The sequence below is a fragment of the Phyllobates terribilis genome, unplaced genomic scaffold (genome assembly GCF_046119375.1).
Source record: "Phyllobates terribilis strain yellow unplaced genomic scaffold, ASM4611937v1 Scaffold_5__5_contigs__length_657084704, whole genome shotgun sequence".
NCBI classification, from domain to species: domain Eukaryota; kingdom Metazoa; phylum Chordata; class Amphibia; order Anura; family Dendrobatidae; genus Phyllobates; species Phyllobates terribilis.
The window spans coordinates 416,654,390-416,671,074 of record NW_027362765.1 but is presented as its reverse complement, the minus strand read 5'-3'; the positions used below and the strand labels follow the sequence as shown (position 1 = coordinate 416,671,074).

Genomic DNA, 16,685 nt, shown 5'->3' with positions numbered 1-16,685 from the left:
CCCTGGAAGCATCTCTGACTCCCAGGTCACTGTCTAAAAGTGTGCCCATCATAAGTGATCCTTACCGCATCAGAAGATGCAGACTTGCAACTATCCCCATGCAAGTTCTAGTCTCAGGGCAGTGTTCAATTGTACCTCCCCCATTCCTTGCAATACAAGCTCAAGTATGCAGCCTGCCACCCACCCACACCCAGGCTGCAATACCATACTGCTTGCTTGCTTGAACTTGAAATTGGGCCTTTTAGGCATGTGGAGGCGGAATCTGGCCACCACGTCATGGCTGTGTTGGCGGCCTGGAATCCATACTCAGTCCCCAGCCGCCCGGCGGCCAGGTGTCCATACTCGGTCCCCAGCTGCCCCGCGGCCGGGTGTCCACACACGGTCCCCAGCTGCCTGGGGGCAGCCGGGTGTCCATAAACGGTCCCCAGACGCCCCTATTTCTCCTTGGAACATCCCCCCACACACTTTTCTTAGCCCGGCCTGCTTTAGGCAGCATTGGACGAGCCCACCAGAGAACCAGACTCCTCCGGTGGGCCCTGACTTCTCCATCGGTGGAGTTGAGAGTGCCAAGGTGAGGAGCATGATGATGATGACAGAAGTTAGCATCTGCTATGTTTTCTTTTAATGCAAGTGTAAGTGTGCAGCCTGCCACCCACCCACCCCCAGACTGCAATTCCATACTGCTAGCTTGCACTTGAAATGGGGCCTTTTAGTTTGGAGGAGGCCGAAGCTGGCCACTACCTCATGGCTGCTTCGGCAGCGAGGTATCCATACTCAGTCCCCAGCCGCCCATATTTGTCCTGGTGTGCCTTATACATAAGATTAAGCGCGTATACCAAAACATTACCTGTGCCCTCCCCAGTGCATTTAGTGGGAAGGAGAGCCTATTCCGCTGTAGTGTGTGCATGCCAAACCCCTGTTCATGGTACATGCGAAGATGCCTCCCACCTTGCACCTGTCATTGCAGACTTGCAACTATCCCCATTCAAGTCCTTGTCCCAGGGCAGTGTTCAATTGTACCTCTCCCATTCCTTGCAATGCAAGCGCAAGTATGCAGCCTGCCACCCACCCACCCCCAGGCTGCAATACCATACTGCATGCTTGCTTGCACTTTAAATTGGGCCTTTTAGGCATGTGGAGGTGGAATCTGGCCACCACACCATGGCTGTGTCGGCGGCCTGGTATCCATACTCAGTCCCCAGCCGCCTGGTGGCCGGGCATCCCCGCTTGCTCCCCAGCCTCCAGGGGGTGGCCGGGTGTCCATACTCGGTCCCCAGCCACCCCTATTTGTCCCGGTAACCTTTCCCATACTTTTCTTAGCCTGGCCTGCTTTAGGGCAGCATTGGCCGAGCCCACCGGACTATCAGACTCCTCCCGTGGGCCCTGGCTTCTCCATCAGGGGAGTTGAGAGTGCCAAGGTGAGGAGCATGATGAGGATGATAGAAGTTAGCATCTGCTTTGTTTTGTTGTAATGCAAGCTCATGTATGTAGTAGCGGCTAGGCCTGAGGTGGTCAGCGTTTTGGCGCATATCTTACCTCCTCCGAGGATTGCTGGATGTTTTCCTGCTACTATAAAAGTTCTATGACTCCCGTTAAAACAAAGCTTCAGGTGATAAATGATGGATGAAGTAGTGGCAAAGGAGAAAGAGCAGGAGGAACAGGGACCATTCACATCAATATCAGGCCAGTCAATCAGATATGTCTTGTAGGATATGTTTCTGTAACAAAGGGAGCGGTTCGGCTACACAGTTACAGGGCATACAGTGAGTGCAATGCCTACCAAAAATTTCGAGCCACTCCAATGCCCCTTGGAAATGACATGGAGGTCAGAGGGCGTTAACTAAAACTTTTTTTCCATTTATAGCAACTGGGTCTCCCGTGCACTGTTGGCCTAAGCAGTGAATGGAAGGCTTTCCAAAAATTATGAGGAACTGCAATGCCCCTTACAAGAGCCATGTGTGGCACCCCAGGGGTCTGGTCACCACAGTAATAGAGATATTACGTCGGAGAGCAAGTGGGAGGTTTCCTGGTCAGGATTAGAGATGAGCGTTGTTCTACTCGAACTGTTCGCCAATCTCAAATTCGAGCTGTTTTGGGCGGTGTTCGAGCCGTTCGGCGAACACGAACGATTTGAGAAAAATTCGGCTGTTCGAGGTTATGTTCGATAACTGTTCGTGCACCAAAATCATAACTGGATTTTTTCTCAGTAATGATGAAAATTAATGTTAATACGCAGTTTGAGTGTACAGCGGGGTGGGGGGAGGGGCAGGGGATGGATCTCTGCAGGAACAATGAAGATCTCCATTTTTTTTTCTCTTTCCCGCATTTACAGTGGGGAGGTGCAATCTGTCAGCCTATCAGCAGCGCACACACGGAGCGAAGTGCTTTTTTTCACACAAGCAAGGGCATGTGTCATTGGCAGTGTATGTCACATGTCCTTGCCCTATAAGACCAAGCCATTTTCCCCGTCGCCACCATTTTATCACTGCTGCAACTGCGTGTTAGACGGCACCGCTGTTGCTGTGTGCGCTATACCTTGTTAATTTCAAGCCAATTTTCGCACAAATCTACAGATAGCTTGGGAGTAGGGAATAGTTGTGATTGCAGTCCTTTTAAGGACTAGGTTACAGCATTTCTTACGACTTTTATCAGGCAGGTCTGTGCTCTTAAATAGATAGATTGTGGGAGTAAAGACTAATTGTAATTGCAGTCCTTTTCAGGACTAGGTTACATCAGTTCCTATCAGTTTTTGCCAGGCAGGTCTGTGCCAGTGCTGTGCAAGTTTTTTTCACAGCATTTGGCTGAATCTAGCAAAGCTAATCCTTTTTGGCCTATTGCAGAGTGTGTGGAGTAGCCTATCTGTGTTGCAAGATATACCACCTGTGTATAGAATACCAATTTTTTTACTGCACCTAGTGAAGTAAAATCTTTTGGGCATAGCATCATTCTATTAGTCCATCTATACTGACCTCCATCAGGTTGCAAATTGAATATAATTTTTTTCTGCATCTAGCTCTGAAAAAATATTTGGACTTCTAGCAGTGTGTGGGACTTGTTCTATTAGTCCATCTATACTGACCTCCATCAGGTTGCAAACTGAATATAATTTTTTCTGCATCTAGCTCTGAAAAAATATTTGGCCTTCTAGCAGTGTGTGGGACTTGTTCTATTAGTCCATCTATACTGACCTCCATCACGCTGCAAATTCAAAATAATTTTTTGTCTGCATCTAGCTCTGAAAAAATATTTGGCCTTCTAGCAGTGTGTGGGACTTTCTCTATTAGTTCATCTATACTGACCTCCATCAGGTTGCAAATTAAAAATAATTTTTATCTGCATCTACCTCTGAAAAAATATTTGGGCTTCTAGCTGTGTGTGGGACTTGTTCTATTAGTCCATCTATGCTGACCGCCATCAGGTTGCAAACTGAATATAATTTTTTTCTGCATCTAGCTCTGAAAAAATATTTGGCCTTCTAGCAGTGTGTGGGACTTTCTCTATTAGTCCATCTATACTGACCTCCATCAGGTTGCAAATTAAAAATAATTTTTATCTGCATCTAGCTCTGAAAAAATATGTGGGCTTCTAGCTGTGTGTGGGACTTGTTCTATTAGTCCATCTATACTGACCTCCATCAGGTTGCAAACTGAATATAATTTTTTTCTGCATCTAGCTCTGAAAAAATATTTGGCCTTCTAGCAGTGTGTGGGACTTTCTCTATTAGTCCATCTATACTGACCTCCATCAGGTTGCAAATTAAAAATAATTTTTGTCTGCATCTAGCTCTGAAAAAATATTTGGCCTTCTAGCAGTGTGTGGGACTTTCTCTATTAGTCCATCTATACTGACCTCCATCAGGTTGCAAATTCAAAATAATTTTTTTGTCTGCATCTAGCTCTGAAAAAATATTTGGCCTTCTAGCAGTGTGTGGGACTTTCTCTATTAGTCCATCTATACTGACCTCCATCAGGTTGCAAACTGAATATATTTTTTTCTGCATCTACCTCTGAAAAAATATTTGGGCTTCTAGCTGTGTGTGGGACTTGTTCTATTAGTCCATCTATACTGACCTCCATCAGGTTGCAAACTGAATACAATTTTTTTCTGCATCTACCTCTGAAAAAATATTTGGCCTTCTAGCAGTGTGTGGGACTTGTTCTATTAGTCCATCTATACTGACCTGCATCAGGTTGCAAATTAAAAATAATTTATATCTGCATCTAGCTCTGAAAAAATATTTGGCCTCCTAGCAGTGTGTGGGACTTTCTCTATTAGTCCATCTATACTGACCTCCATCAGGTTGCAAACTGAATACAATTTTTTTCTGCATCTAGCTCTGAAAAAATATTTGGCCTTCTAGCAGTGTGTGGGACTTTCTCTATTAGTCCATCTATACTGACCTCCATCAGGTTGCAAATTAAAAATAATTTATATCTGCATCTAGCTCTGAAAAAATATTTGGCCTTCTAGCAGTGTGTGGGACTTTCTCTATTAGTCCATCTATACTGACCTCCATCAGGTTGCAAATTAAAAATAATTTTTTGTCTGCATCTAGCTCTGAAAAAATATTTGGCCTTCTAGCAGTGTGTGGGACTTTCTCTATTAGTCCATCTATACTGACCTCCATCAGGTTGCAAACTGAATATATTTTTTTTCTGCATCTACCTCTGAAAAAATATTGGGCTTCTAGCTGTGTTTGGGACTTGTTCTATTAATCCATCTATACAGACCTCCATCAGGTTGCAAACTGAATATAATTTTTTTCTGCATCTACCTCTGAAAAAATATTTGGGCTTTTTGCTGTGTGTGGGACTTGTTCTATTAGTCCATCTATACTGACCTCCATCAGGTTGCAAACTGAATATAATTTTTCTCTGCATCTAGCTCTGAAAAAATATGTGGCCTTCTAGCAGTGTGTGGGACTTGTTCTATTAGTCCACCTATACTGACCTCCATCAGGTTGCAAATTTAAAATAATTTTTTGTCTGCATCTAGCTCTGAAAAAATATTTGGCCTTCTAGCAGTGTGTGGGACTTTCTCTATTAGTCCATCTATACTGACCTCCATCAGGTTGCAAACTGAATATATTTTTTTTTCTGCATCTACCTCTGAAAAAATATTTGGGCTTCTAGCTGTGTGTGGGACTTGTTCTATTAGTCCATCTATACTGACCTCCATCAGGTTGCAAACTGAATATAATTTTTTTCTGCATCTACCTCTGAAAAAATATTTGGGCTTCTAGCTGTGTGTAGGACTTGTTCTATCAGTCCATCTATACTGACCTCCATCAGGTTGCAAACTGAATACAATTTTTTTCTGCATCTACCTCTGAAAAAATATTTGGGCTTCTAGCTGTGTGTGGGACTTGTTCTATTAGTCCATCTATACTGACCTCCATCAGGTTGCAAACTGAATACAATTTTTTTCTGCATCTACCTCTGAAAAAATATTTGGGCTTCTAGCTGTGTGTGGGACTTGTTCTATTAGTCCATCTATACTGACCTCCATCAGGTTGCAAATTGAACATAATTTTTTTCTGCATCTAACCCAGCCAATAGTTTTGGCCTAATACCACAGTTTGGCCACTCAGCTCTGCTCGGTTCCCATCCATTGTTTTTTTGTGCAAACAACTCCAGAGTTGTGAATTAGTTAACCACCAAAATGAGTGGAAAAAGGCCTGCTGCTGGTGGAAAGGGGAATAGGCGTGTTGGGAAGGGGAAAAAAAGGTTGTGTCCGTGGGGTAGGTGTTAAAACAACAGTAACATCTGCAGAAGAAAGACCATCTTCCAGCCAAACTAAAATGTCTTCTTCTTTTAGCGGACAATGTGATAAGATCCCTTTCTTACGGCCACGCCAATCGCTACAAATTCCAGATGAGGCACAAAAACTGCAGGTGCTTCAACGGATATCAAGTGCTCCTTTAAGTGGGCTCTCCTCCACATCAACTTCAACATCACAAATACTCCAGTCCTCAAAGGTGTCACCCCAATCGCACTTGCTTCCTCACACCTCCCAAATCTCCAGCTGCCCGTCTGAGTATGAGGTAAAACAGATGGTTGAGTCTGCAGAGCTGTTTACTCATACTATAGCCTGGGAATCAGAGGTCGACTCCAGCGCTTCTGTGAATCCAGACGAGGAAATGATCTGCACTGATGCCCAGAATCTTTATGAGTCGGATCCAGGACCATACGCAGAAGGTTCTGACCATAATGTAGACCCTCATTCCCAAACTGTAACTCCTGTTGGTGGAGACAATGAGGAAGACGATGATGAGACTCAAATACCTGATTGGAGCGACAACTTTAGTTTTTTGTCAGGGCAGGAACAGGTTGGCTCTGAGGACGACGGGTGTGATAACGCACAGGGTGATGATGATGAGGTTGGAGATCCCACTTACTGTCAACCCACAGTCAGCCAAGAGATGAGGTCAGCAGAGGAGGTGGAGGAAGATGCTAGTGACGACGAGGTCAGGTTGTGCCTTCCTGGACAGTGACGTAGTACTGGAAGCACGTCAACAACTGCATTCTCAAACACAACTCTGCCTCTCACCACAAGTCGTGGTGGCTCTTCAGGACGCATGGGTGCTAAGCCTTGCATAGCCTGGGCATTTTTTCAGATCGATAAAGATGACCCAACTCGTGTTATCTGTAACATTTGTCAGCAAAAGCTAAGTAGAGGCCAAAAAATACATAGTTTGAGTACTTCATGCATGAACCGGCACATGGACATGAAGCATAAGTTGCAGTGGGAAGCTCAGTGTGCTACAATGCGGCCTAGCCGGCCGGGCCAACCACCGTCTGCCATATCTTGTGCATCCGCGGCCTCTTCATCCTCTGTGACTGGGGGGACAGCAGTCACACCTGTTTTGGGGCGCAGACCTGCCACCTCTTTACCCGCAACAGCCAGCGTGATTGGCAGGTCATCATTTTCTTTGGAGGTGGTAACACCAGCTGGTGTTGAGCGCTGTCCGACATCGATAGCACCACCTTTGGATCAAGGCAACCTAACATGTCCGCCTGCATCTTCCTCACAGACCGGCAGTTTGCCGGGGACACCCTTATCAACCCCGTCTAAGCACAATAGCCAGCCCTCGGTCCCTCAGATGTGGACAAGTAAAAGACCATTTCCTCCTAGCCATGAGAAAGCTAAGAGGTTGAATTTCACCATCTGCAAGCTCTTGGCTACAGAAATGCTGCCTTTCCGCCTGGTGGACACAGAGGATTTTCGAGACCTTATGTCCGTCGCAGTGCCCCAGTACCAGATGCCCAGTCGGCACTACTTCTCAAACAAAGGTGTGCCTGCGCTCCACCAGCATGTCGCACACAACATCACCGCTTCTTTGAGAAACTCTGTGTGTGACAGGGTGCATTTCACCACAGACACTTGGACGAGTAGGCATGGACAGGGGCGTTACATGTCGCTGACTGGGCACTGGGTAACTATGGTGACAGCAGGACAAGGGGCTGCTGTCCAAGTCTTGTCGTCCCCACGAGTTGTGCGTCAATCCTCTTTATGTCAAAGTTCCTCCACTGCTTCTGCCTCCTCAACCTCCTCTCGGTCTTCCACCTGCACCCAAAGCCTGTCTGGTCATGCCACAAGCTTTCTATCTGCGCAGAAGGGATCCTGCACACCTCCTTACTATGCTGGCAGTAGGGCTCAACGTCATCAGGCGGTTTTTACATTGAAATGTCTGGGAAATGTGAGTCACACAGCTGAGGAGTTGTGGTCAGCTCTGGAGAACCAATTTCATGAATGGTTGTCTCCACTGGACCTGAAACCAGGGAAGGCCGTGTGCGACAATGCTGCAAACCTGGGTGCGGCCCTTCGCCGGGGCAATGTCACACACGTGCCTTGTATGGCTCACGTGTTGAACCTGGTTGTCCAGCAATTTTTAGCCCACTATCCCAGACTAGATGGCCTTCTGCAGAGGGCACGGTCGCTGTGTGCTCACTTCCGCCGTTCGCATCCCGCAGCTCAGCGACTTACATCTCTACAGAAGTCGTTGGGCCTGCCACTTCACCGGCTAAAATGCGATGTGCCTACCTGGTGGAATTCAGCTCTGCACATGTTGCAGCGACTGTGGCAGTACCGACAAGCCCTGGTGCAATACATTCTGACGTATAGCCTGGGCCAACGAGAACCAGAGGTGGGGCAAATCACGCTGGAGGAGTGGTCTCAGATCAGGGACCTATGCACCCTTCTGCACAGTTTTGAAATGGCGACGAAGATGTTTAGTGCTGACGATGTCATTATCAGCATGACTATCCGGTCATTTACATGCTGGAGCACATGTTAAACAGAATTCGGAGTCAGGTGGTGGCACAAGAGGAGGTGGACGAAGTAGAGGAGGAGGAGTTGTATGCGGAAGGGCTAACATCTGCAAGGTCCAGACGGTCGGCAGCACCAAGGCTGCAGGCATGTGAGGGTGGGGGAGATGGTTTTACCAGGGCGCATGGTAGCAACCAAACTAGTGAGGAAGGTGCAGGAGCCCAGGAAGAAGTGGAGGACGAACTGATGGAAGACTCATCAGATGAGGGAGACCTTGATCACATTTCTGTTGTGCGAGGTTGGGGGGAGAGGACAGAGGAAGGAAGCATGATTGTTACCTCGCCACCAACACAACAGGGACTTGGTGCTCCTGGATGCGCAACACACATGAGTGCCTTCTTGCTGCACTACCTGCAACATGACCCTCGAATTGTGAGAATTAGAAATAATCCTGACTACTGGGTTGCCACACTGTTAGATCCCCGGTACAAAAGTAAATTTGCAGAAATTATTCCTGCCATAGAAAGGGATGCACGCATGCAGGAGTATCAGCAGAGACTGTTGCAGAATCTTACATGTGCTTTTCCACAAAACACCAGTGGTGCACGTAGTGAATCTCACAGTTCCAACTTGCCAACCGTGGAACCGTCAAGTGTTCAGCACTCAAACTGTAACAGAACCACAGTTTCTGCTGGTAACATCAATTTTGCGGAATCATTTCACCACTTTTTTAGCCCATCCTTTGCAAGGCCACAGGAGACAAGAAGTCTGACACATAGTCAACGCCTAGAGACGATGGTACAGGAGTATCTCCAAGTAAACATTGAAGCCATGACTGTGTCACTGGACCCTTGCTCTTTTTGGGCTTCCAATCTGGATAAATGGCCGGAGCTAGCCACTTACGCCTTGGAGATCTTGTCATGCCCCGCAGCCAGCGTTCTGTCTGAACGTGTGTTCAGCGCTGCTGATGGTGTGCTGACAGATAAGCGCACGCAGCTCTCCACTGATATTGTAGACAGACTCACGTTCATAAAGATGAACAAATCATGGATCCGAAACGACTTTTCTACCCCTGTGTCATCCTGGGGAGAGTAAAAGCTTGATGATTGGTTAAAATCATCCTACCAACCATTTTAAGCTTTCAAATTACTAATCATGTTTATCTGTATCTTGGCTGGAAAATAATTTGGGCTTTGTAGCAGTGTGCAGCACTGATTCTATTAGGCCATCTATAATAAGCTCCACCAGATTTAAAATTACTAATCATGTTTATCTGTATCTTGACTGGAAAATAATTTGGGCTTTGTAGCAGTGTGCAGCACTGATCCTATTAGGCCATCTATACTAAGCTCCACCAGATTTAAAATTAATAATAATTTTTAGCTGCATCTAGCCCGGAAAATAATTTTGGGTCTCCGAGATGCGCAAGACTCATAAGTGCCTTCTAGCTGCACTACCTGCAACATGACCCTCATATTGTCAGAATTCGAAGTAATCATGACTACTGGGTTGCCACACTGTTAGATCCCCCAAACTTTTCGATCAACCTTTTCATTTTAATAAAGACCAAAAAAATGGTTATTTTTGAAATTATAAGCATTAGCAGGTTATTAGAAGCTGAAATCAAACAGTTTTCAACTCAAAACTTTATTCTAGGTGATGTTACATTTTCACATAGGACCCCTTGTTCGAAAGGAGCTTCTGAACTCTCTCGTCCATTGAATTTGTCAGGTTTTGGATGGTTTCTGCTTCAATTGTTTTGCATGAGGACAGAATACCCTCCCAGAGCTGTTGCTTAGATGTGAACTGCCTCCCGCCATCATAGACACTCCTTTTGATGATGCTCTAGAGGTTCTGAATGGGGTAGAGGTCAGGGGAGCATGGGGGTCACACCATAAGTTTGTCCCCTTTTATGCCCATATCAGCCAGAGATGCAGATGTTTTATGTGCAGCATGAGATGGTGCATTATCATGCAAAAAAATGATCTTGCTGTGAAATACATGGTTCTTCTTCTTGAACCATGGCAGGAAGTGCTGTTTGAGAAAATCCACATACATTATGGAGTTCATCTTTAGCGCCTTCAGGGATCCTAAAGGGGCCGACAATCTCTCTCCCCATGATTCCAGCTCAAAACATTACTCCACCTCCTCCTTGTTGGCGCTGTAGCCGTGTTTGCATGGGGTGTCCATCAACCAGCCATCCTCCACTCCATCCATCTGGACCATCGAGCGCTGCACGGCACTCATCCGTGAACAAAACAGTTTTGAAATCAGTCTTCATGTAATGTTTGGCCCACTGGAGCCGTTTCTGCTTGTGTGAAGTGGATAGAGGAGGTCGACAGGATGGCGTATGCACAGATGCAAGCCTCTGAAGGACCCTGCATCTTGTTGTTCGGGGGACGTTGGAGGCACCAGCAGCTTCAAAAACTTGTTTGCTGCTATGACAAGGCTTTTTTGCCGCTGCTCTTTTAACCTGACGTAATTGCCTGTAGGAAAGAGTCCTCAATTTGCCCTTATCAGCACGCACACGTGTGTACTGTGAATCAGCTACATACTTCTTGATTGCCAAGACACTTCATCCTGATCATCGCACAATGTTGATTGTAGTCATGCCTTGACCTAAACACTCCACAATTTGTTGCTTCTCAGCAGCCGACACATCCTTTTTCTTTCCCATTTTGGCAGAAAATGTAGGCTGCTTAATAATGTGAGACAGCCTTCTTAAGTAGTCTTGCCTTTCATTGGACACACCTGCCAAACTAATTAGCACAGGTGTCTGCAATTGCTTACGGTGATATAAAGAGCCCTGACACACATCACCATCAATGAGTTTAACTGACAAACAAACAAATTCTTCCCTTATCACTCCTAATCACTTTTTGCATAATAATTTGGAACACAGTGTACATGTGCTTTTCCACAAAACACCAGTGGTTCACGTAGTGAATCTTACAGTTCTAACTTGGCAACCGTGGTCTATATGGAGTTGTTCAATAAAGGGCCCAAAATTAAGATAACATAGATGGGAGAGGTCTGTATGAATAGGAATTCCTAAGTATTTGATACCCTGTGAGGGCCAGGCAAAGGGAAAGTTGGACTGGATGGAATCCTATATGGATTTGGGGAGGGAGACATCGAGGGCCTCAGACTTCGCTGCATTGATTTTAAAATTTGACCATGTAACAAAGTGATCTATTTCAGCCATAACAGCATGGATGGATATATGTGATTGAGTGATATATACTAGGACATCATCAGCAAATAGAGAGCACTTGTACTCGGTGCCTCCCACCTCAATCCACCTAATATTGGGGTTATGGCGAATTGATGAGAGCAGGTGCTCCGTCACTAGGATGTATAAGAGAGGGGACAGAGGACATCCCTGCCTTGTCCCATTAGTGATTGTGAAAGGTGATGAAAATGTTCTGATGTACCCCCTGGGCCTTGGGACACCCGGAGCCGGACCCTTTTTGGTGGATGCTGGTGGTTGTAGTCTCCGTGGCGGCGACCCGGTTCCGTGGCTCAAGGCGGTCAAACCAGTGGCGGAACTATTTATGTGGTTTTGATGTTTAAATGTCCGACTACGCCACCCGTGGATTGCGGTCAGAGTGAACCGCCGCTCCAGGGCAGACCGCTGAGGCTGGTGTTGTGGGTGCAGCAGAGCGTAGCATAACTCCCCACGGGAGGAGTATAGCCTCAGGGCAGTGTATGCGGAGGATGGGGGTGATGGTGCAGGGCAGCAGCAGTAACGACACGGAGTCAGTGATGCAGTCCAGGGCCTTTACTCACAGTTCTTATTATCCAGACCACGTCTGCAGGTAACGGCTGCCCACGTCGTACTGTGCTCACCAGGTGAGGGGCTCAGACAACTCCCAGATAACTTTGGAGCGCTTCACAGGACCCCCTTTGTGTGTCCTTTGTCTGGCCTTTCTTACCAACCCTTCTGTCCGGCTGCCTCGGGCCTCCTCTTGGTAAACTTGGCGCCAGTTTCCCTGACCCTATGTGGTGCCTTCCTAGCGGGTGTAGCGAGGGGCTGCGCCACATAAAATGTCACAGCTTCCGGTTTCTAGCTGAGGGTCGTTTCCTGCCTCCACTAGTTTCGGGGACCGGTCTCCCCCTTTGGCCTGACCCCTCCACGCAGGTGGATTCGGGCGTGCGGTGGCAACTCGCCCGTCCGCACTCCTGGGATCCCTTCATTCCTCGTTCCTGGAGCCTTCTCCGCTCCTCTTCGGGTCCTGATCCACACTCCATCCTTACCTGAGAGTGATATATCACACCTCTGGGTGAGGTGCAATACTTCTGTAGCAACCGAGCCCTCAGGGTGCTACAGTTCTATTTATCTTCAGCCTAGGTGACGTATTGTGATACAGGGCCATGATTTTGGCTATAAAAGGGTCCCCTAGACACCTACCCCAAGCTTTTTAAGAGAATCATATATGGCGTGCCAGGAGACTCTATGGAATGCTTTCTCAGCATCCAACGAGAGTATCTAATTACAAATTTTTAACTGCATCTAGCCCAGGAAATACTTTGTGCCTAGTAGCAGTGTCTGCTAGTCAGCGGATTATCCCGGCTGTTAAGGAAGCTACACCACCTGTAGTTTGGACACCTAATTTTTTCAAAGGAAATGCTTCGAGACCACGGGATACTCAGTGAAGAGCATCAGGAGGCACCCCAAGGCATAGGGGCTGGGACTGGCAGTAGGATGCCTTGCGGTGGACAGCTGAGCTCGATCCTTATAAAAGCTTTTTAACTGCAGCAGCTTTAGTGGACGCTACTGGAGCTGGAATTACGCGGCTGCTGGCATGAGACTTGCCCTCCAATAGATCTTTGTAAATGGATTTAAAGTGTATTCATTCAAATTAGAGAGACAATTTAAATTAAAAAGCTTAGAGCTGCCTCCACCACAGGGGGGCTCGCTCGACCCACCAGCGGACAGGCACCAGTATTGGGAGAGGGGGGCTGGCCGTCAGGGTTCACCGCGGCTCTGGCACAAACCCGGCGACACGGAGGTGGCACGGGCAGGAGCGGACTGAACGTGTCGGCTTCTCACTTTTTGGATTTTAGAAGGGCATGACATGCCTATATCTGTGTCTCCCCCTCCTTTTACTCCTCCACCTCTTTTCTTTTCGCATGACTATATGTACTTGTCACTTTTCCATGTGTTAGTTGTGTCTTCTGAGTAGTTTGTCAGCTTTTGGACACCTTTGAAGGTGTTTTCTATGTGTTTCTATGTGTTTTTGTTTGCCTGCCATTGGTTTTAACGGTGTTCGAAGGTGTTCGACGAACAGTTCGACGAACAGTTCGGCGAACACACGGGTGTTCGACGAACCGAACCGAACTCGAACACTACGGGGGTGGCTCAACACTATTGGGGAGTGGGTGTCCCATAGTATTTGCTTATGCCTTGCTAGCAAAAGCTGCCAAAAATAAGGACGGAGGAACTTGCAATGCTGGCACCCTGGTGATATACTGGTGGTGAAGGCTGAGGATAAGGAGAAGAAGATTAAACAGCCGAAACGAGTAAGCGTATACCCATGTGTGGGTGTGAAGCGGTGCATGTGAATACACCTCCCGAAATAACATAGTGAATTTGACTTTATGTTACTCTGCTGTCATTTGGTGGTGATGAGAAGTCTGGCCCAATCCAGCCCTTGTTCATTTTGATAAGGGTCAGCTTGTCAGCATTGTCAGTTGACAGGAGAGTGCGCTTATCAGTTATAATTCCCCTAGCGGCACTAAAAACACACTCCGATAACACGCTAGCGGCAGGGCAGGCCAGGACCTCCAAGGCGTACAGAGCGAGTTCATTCCAAGTGTGCAGCTTGGATAACCAATAATTAAAAGGCACAGAGGAATCACGGAGGACGCTGGTACGATCGGCAAGGTACTCCCTCACCATCTTTTGAAACTTTCCACTCCTTGTGAGAGTACCCCGCGCCTCAGGGCCTGTAAGCTGGGCGGGTGTCAGAAAACTGTCCCAGAATGTTGACAGTGTTCCCCTGCCTCTGCTGGATTGGAGTTGCATCTCTCTCGCCTGTACGCCTTGGTTGGGCAACGAACTGTGACCTCTGCCGCTAGCGTGTTCAGATGGGAATTTTTTTAAGAGTTCTGCAGCAAGGGCCTTCTGGTATTTCCCCATTTTTGTAGACCTCTCCATCTCAGGAATAAGAGAGTGAAAGTTCTCCTTGTAGCAGGGGTCTACAAGTGTCACCAACCAGTAATGACTGTCACCCAACATTTTGACAACGCGAGGGTCACGGTTAAGGCAGCGTAACATAAAGTTAGCCATGCGTGCCAGACTGGTAACGGGCAAGATTTCCGTGTCCTCACCAAGATGACTACTGACCATGCTCTCCTCCTCCTCCTCTTCCTCCTCCCCCCTGTCCTCAGGCCACTCACGCTGAACCGACAGTATGACACTTGTACAGGTACTACCGTCTACAACGCATGATAGCAGCTCCTGTTCTTCCTCCTCCTCCTCCTCCTCTCCCTCATTGTCCCCCAATGCACGTTGGGATGAGATGAGGCTGGGCTGTGTGTAATCGCCCGCTACGGCTTCTTGATCCATCTCATCATACTCTGGCTGCAATGCCTCCTCTTTAATTCTCTGCAGAGAGCGTTGCAAAAGACAGACAAGTGGGATGCTGACACTAATGATGACGTCATCGCCACTCACCATCTTGGTGGCCTCCTCAAAGTTTGTCAGGATGGTACATATGTCAGACATCCAGGTCCACTCCTGAGGTCTTATGTGTGGAGTCTGACCTGAATATCGACGGCCTTGTTGCAGCTGGTACTCCACAACTGCTCTCTTCTGCTCACAAATCCTTTGCAACATGTGGAGAGTAGAGTTCCAACGTGTGGGGACATCACACACCAGTCGGTGTGCCGGAAGCTGCAAACGCTGCTGCAACACAGCAAGGGCGGCGGAAGCTGTAGCCGACTTGCGAAAATGAGCTGACAGGCGGCGTACTTTCACGAGCAGATCTGGCAACTTGGGGTACGATTTAAGAAACCGCTTAACCACGAGGTTAAGCACATGAGCCTGGCATGGTACGTGTGTGATCTCACCTAGCCTCAGAGCCGCCACCAGGTTACGGCCATTGTCACACACGACCATGCCGGGATGTAGGTTCAGCTGTCTCAGCCACAGATCTGCCTGCTCTTTCACAGCTGTCCACAACTCACAAGCAGTGTGAGGTTTATCACCTAAGCTTATGAGTTTCAGCACAGCCTGTTGCCGCTTGGCGGAGGCAGTACTGCAATGCTTCCAGCTTGTAACTGATGTGGTGATATCTGAGATGGAGGCTGAACATGAGGAGGAGGAGGAGGATGCGCAGGAGCTGTACACTGTGGGGGCAATTCTGACTGACATAGGGCCCGCAATCCTCGGTGTGGGGAGTATGTGTTCCGTCCCAAGGTCCGACTGGGTCCCGTCTTCCACTATGTTTACCCAGTGTGCCGTCAGAGAGATGTACCGTCCCTGGCCACAAGCACTTGTCCACGTGTCCGTTGTCAGGTGGACTCTCCCAGTAACTGCGTTGTTGAGGGCACGGCAGATGCTTTGGGACACGTGCTTGTGTAGTGCGGGGATGGCACACCGTGCAAAATAGTGTTGGCTGGGGACCGAGTACCGAGGGACGGCCACCGCCATAAGATAGCGGAAGGATTCCATCTCCACCAGCCTAAAAGGCAGCATTTCCAATGCAAGCAGTCGTGAAATGTGCGAATTTAGGACTGTGGCCTGTGGGGCGTTAGCTGCGAATTTCCGCTTTCGTTCTAAGGTCTGGGATATGGACAATTGAATGCTGCGGTGGGACGTGGACGTGGACGTTGATGCTGTTTCTTGAGAAACTGCTATAACAAGTGAAGACTGAGAGGAGGGGGCATCTTTACATGCAGTATGGACAGGGGATTGCCTTGCACACACAACAGGGGGTTCTATTGCACGCACAACAGTGGAAGAAGCAGTGGTGACACCCGCTGACACTGGTCGTGGACCCTGGGTTTCGCCCCACAAAGTCGGGTGCTTTGCTGCCATGTGCCTGATCATGCTGGTGGTGGTCAGGCTGGTAGTTTTGTCACCCCTGATGATGCTGGCATGGTAGGTGGAACATATGGCCTTTTTGGGGTTATCAGCAGAGTCTTTAAAAAAATTCCAGACTCTGGAAGACCTACCGCTTGTACTGGCAACGTCCCTCGTGTTGGTGTTACGGGGAACGGTTGCTTGCCTTCTGTCTGCGGCCACCACACTGCTTCTTCCTGCCTGTTGGGGTACTCTGCCTCCCTCCCCCTGTGTGCTGCTGGCCTCACTCTGCATGTCCTCCTTCCACGTTGGGTCAGTTAATAGATCATCCACCACCTCCTCCTCTTCCACTTGCGCACCACGATCCTCCTCCTCACTTCCTGGCAAT

General features: G+C 47.9%; 1 protein-coding gene across 3 annotated transcripts in view; it reads right to left on the bottom strand.

Annotated features, from left to right (window-relative positions):
- LOC141273397 (alpha-2-macroglobulin-like protein 1) overlaps nucleotides 1–16,685 on the bottom strand; it is a 302,764-nt gene that overhangs the window by 153,464 nt on the left and 132,615 nt on the right. The window lies entirely within an intron of this gene.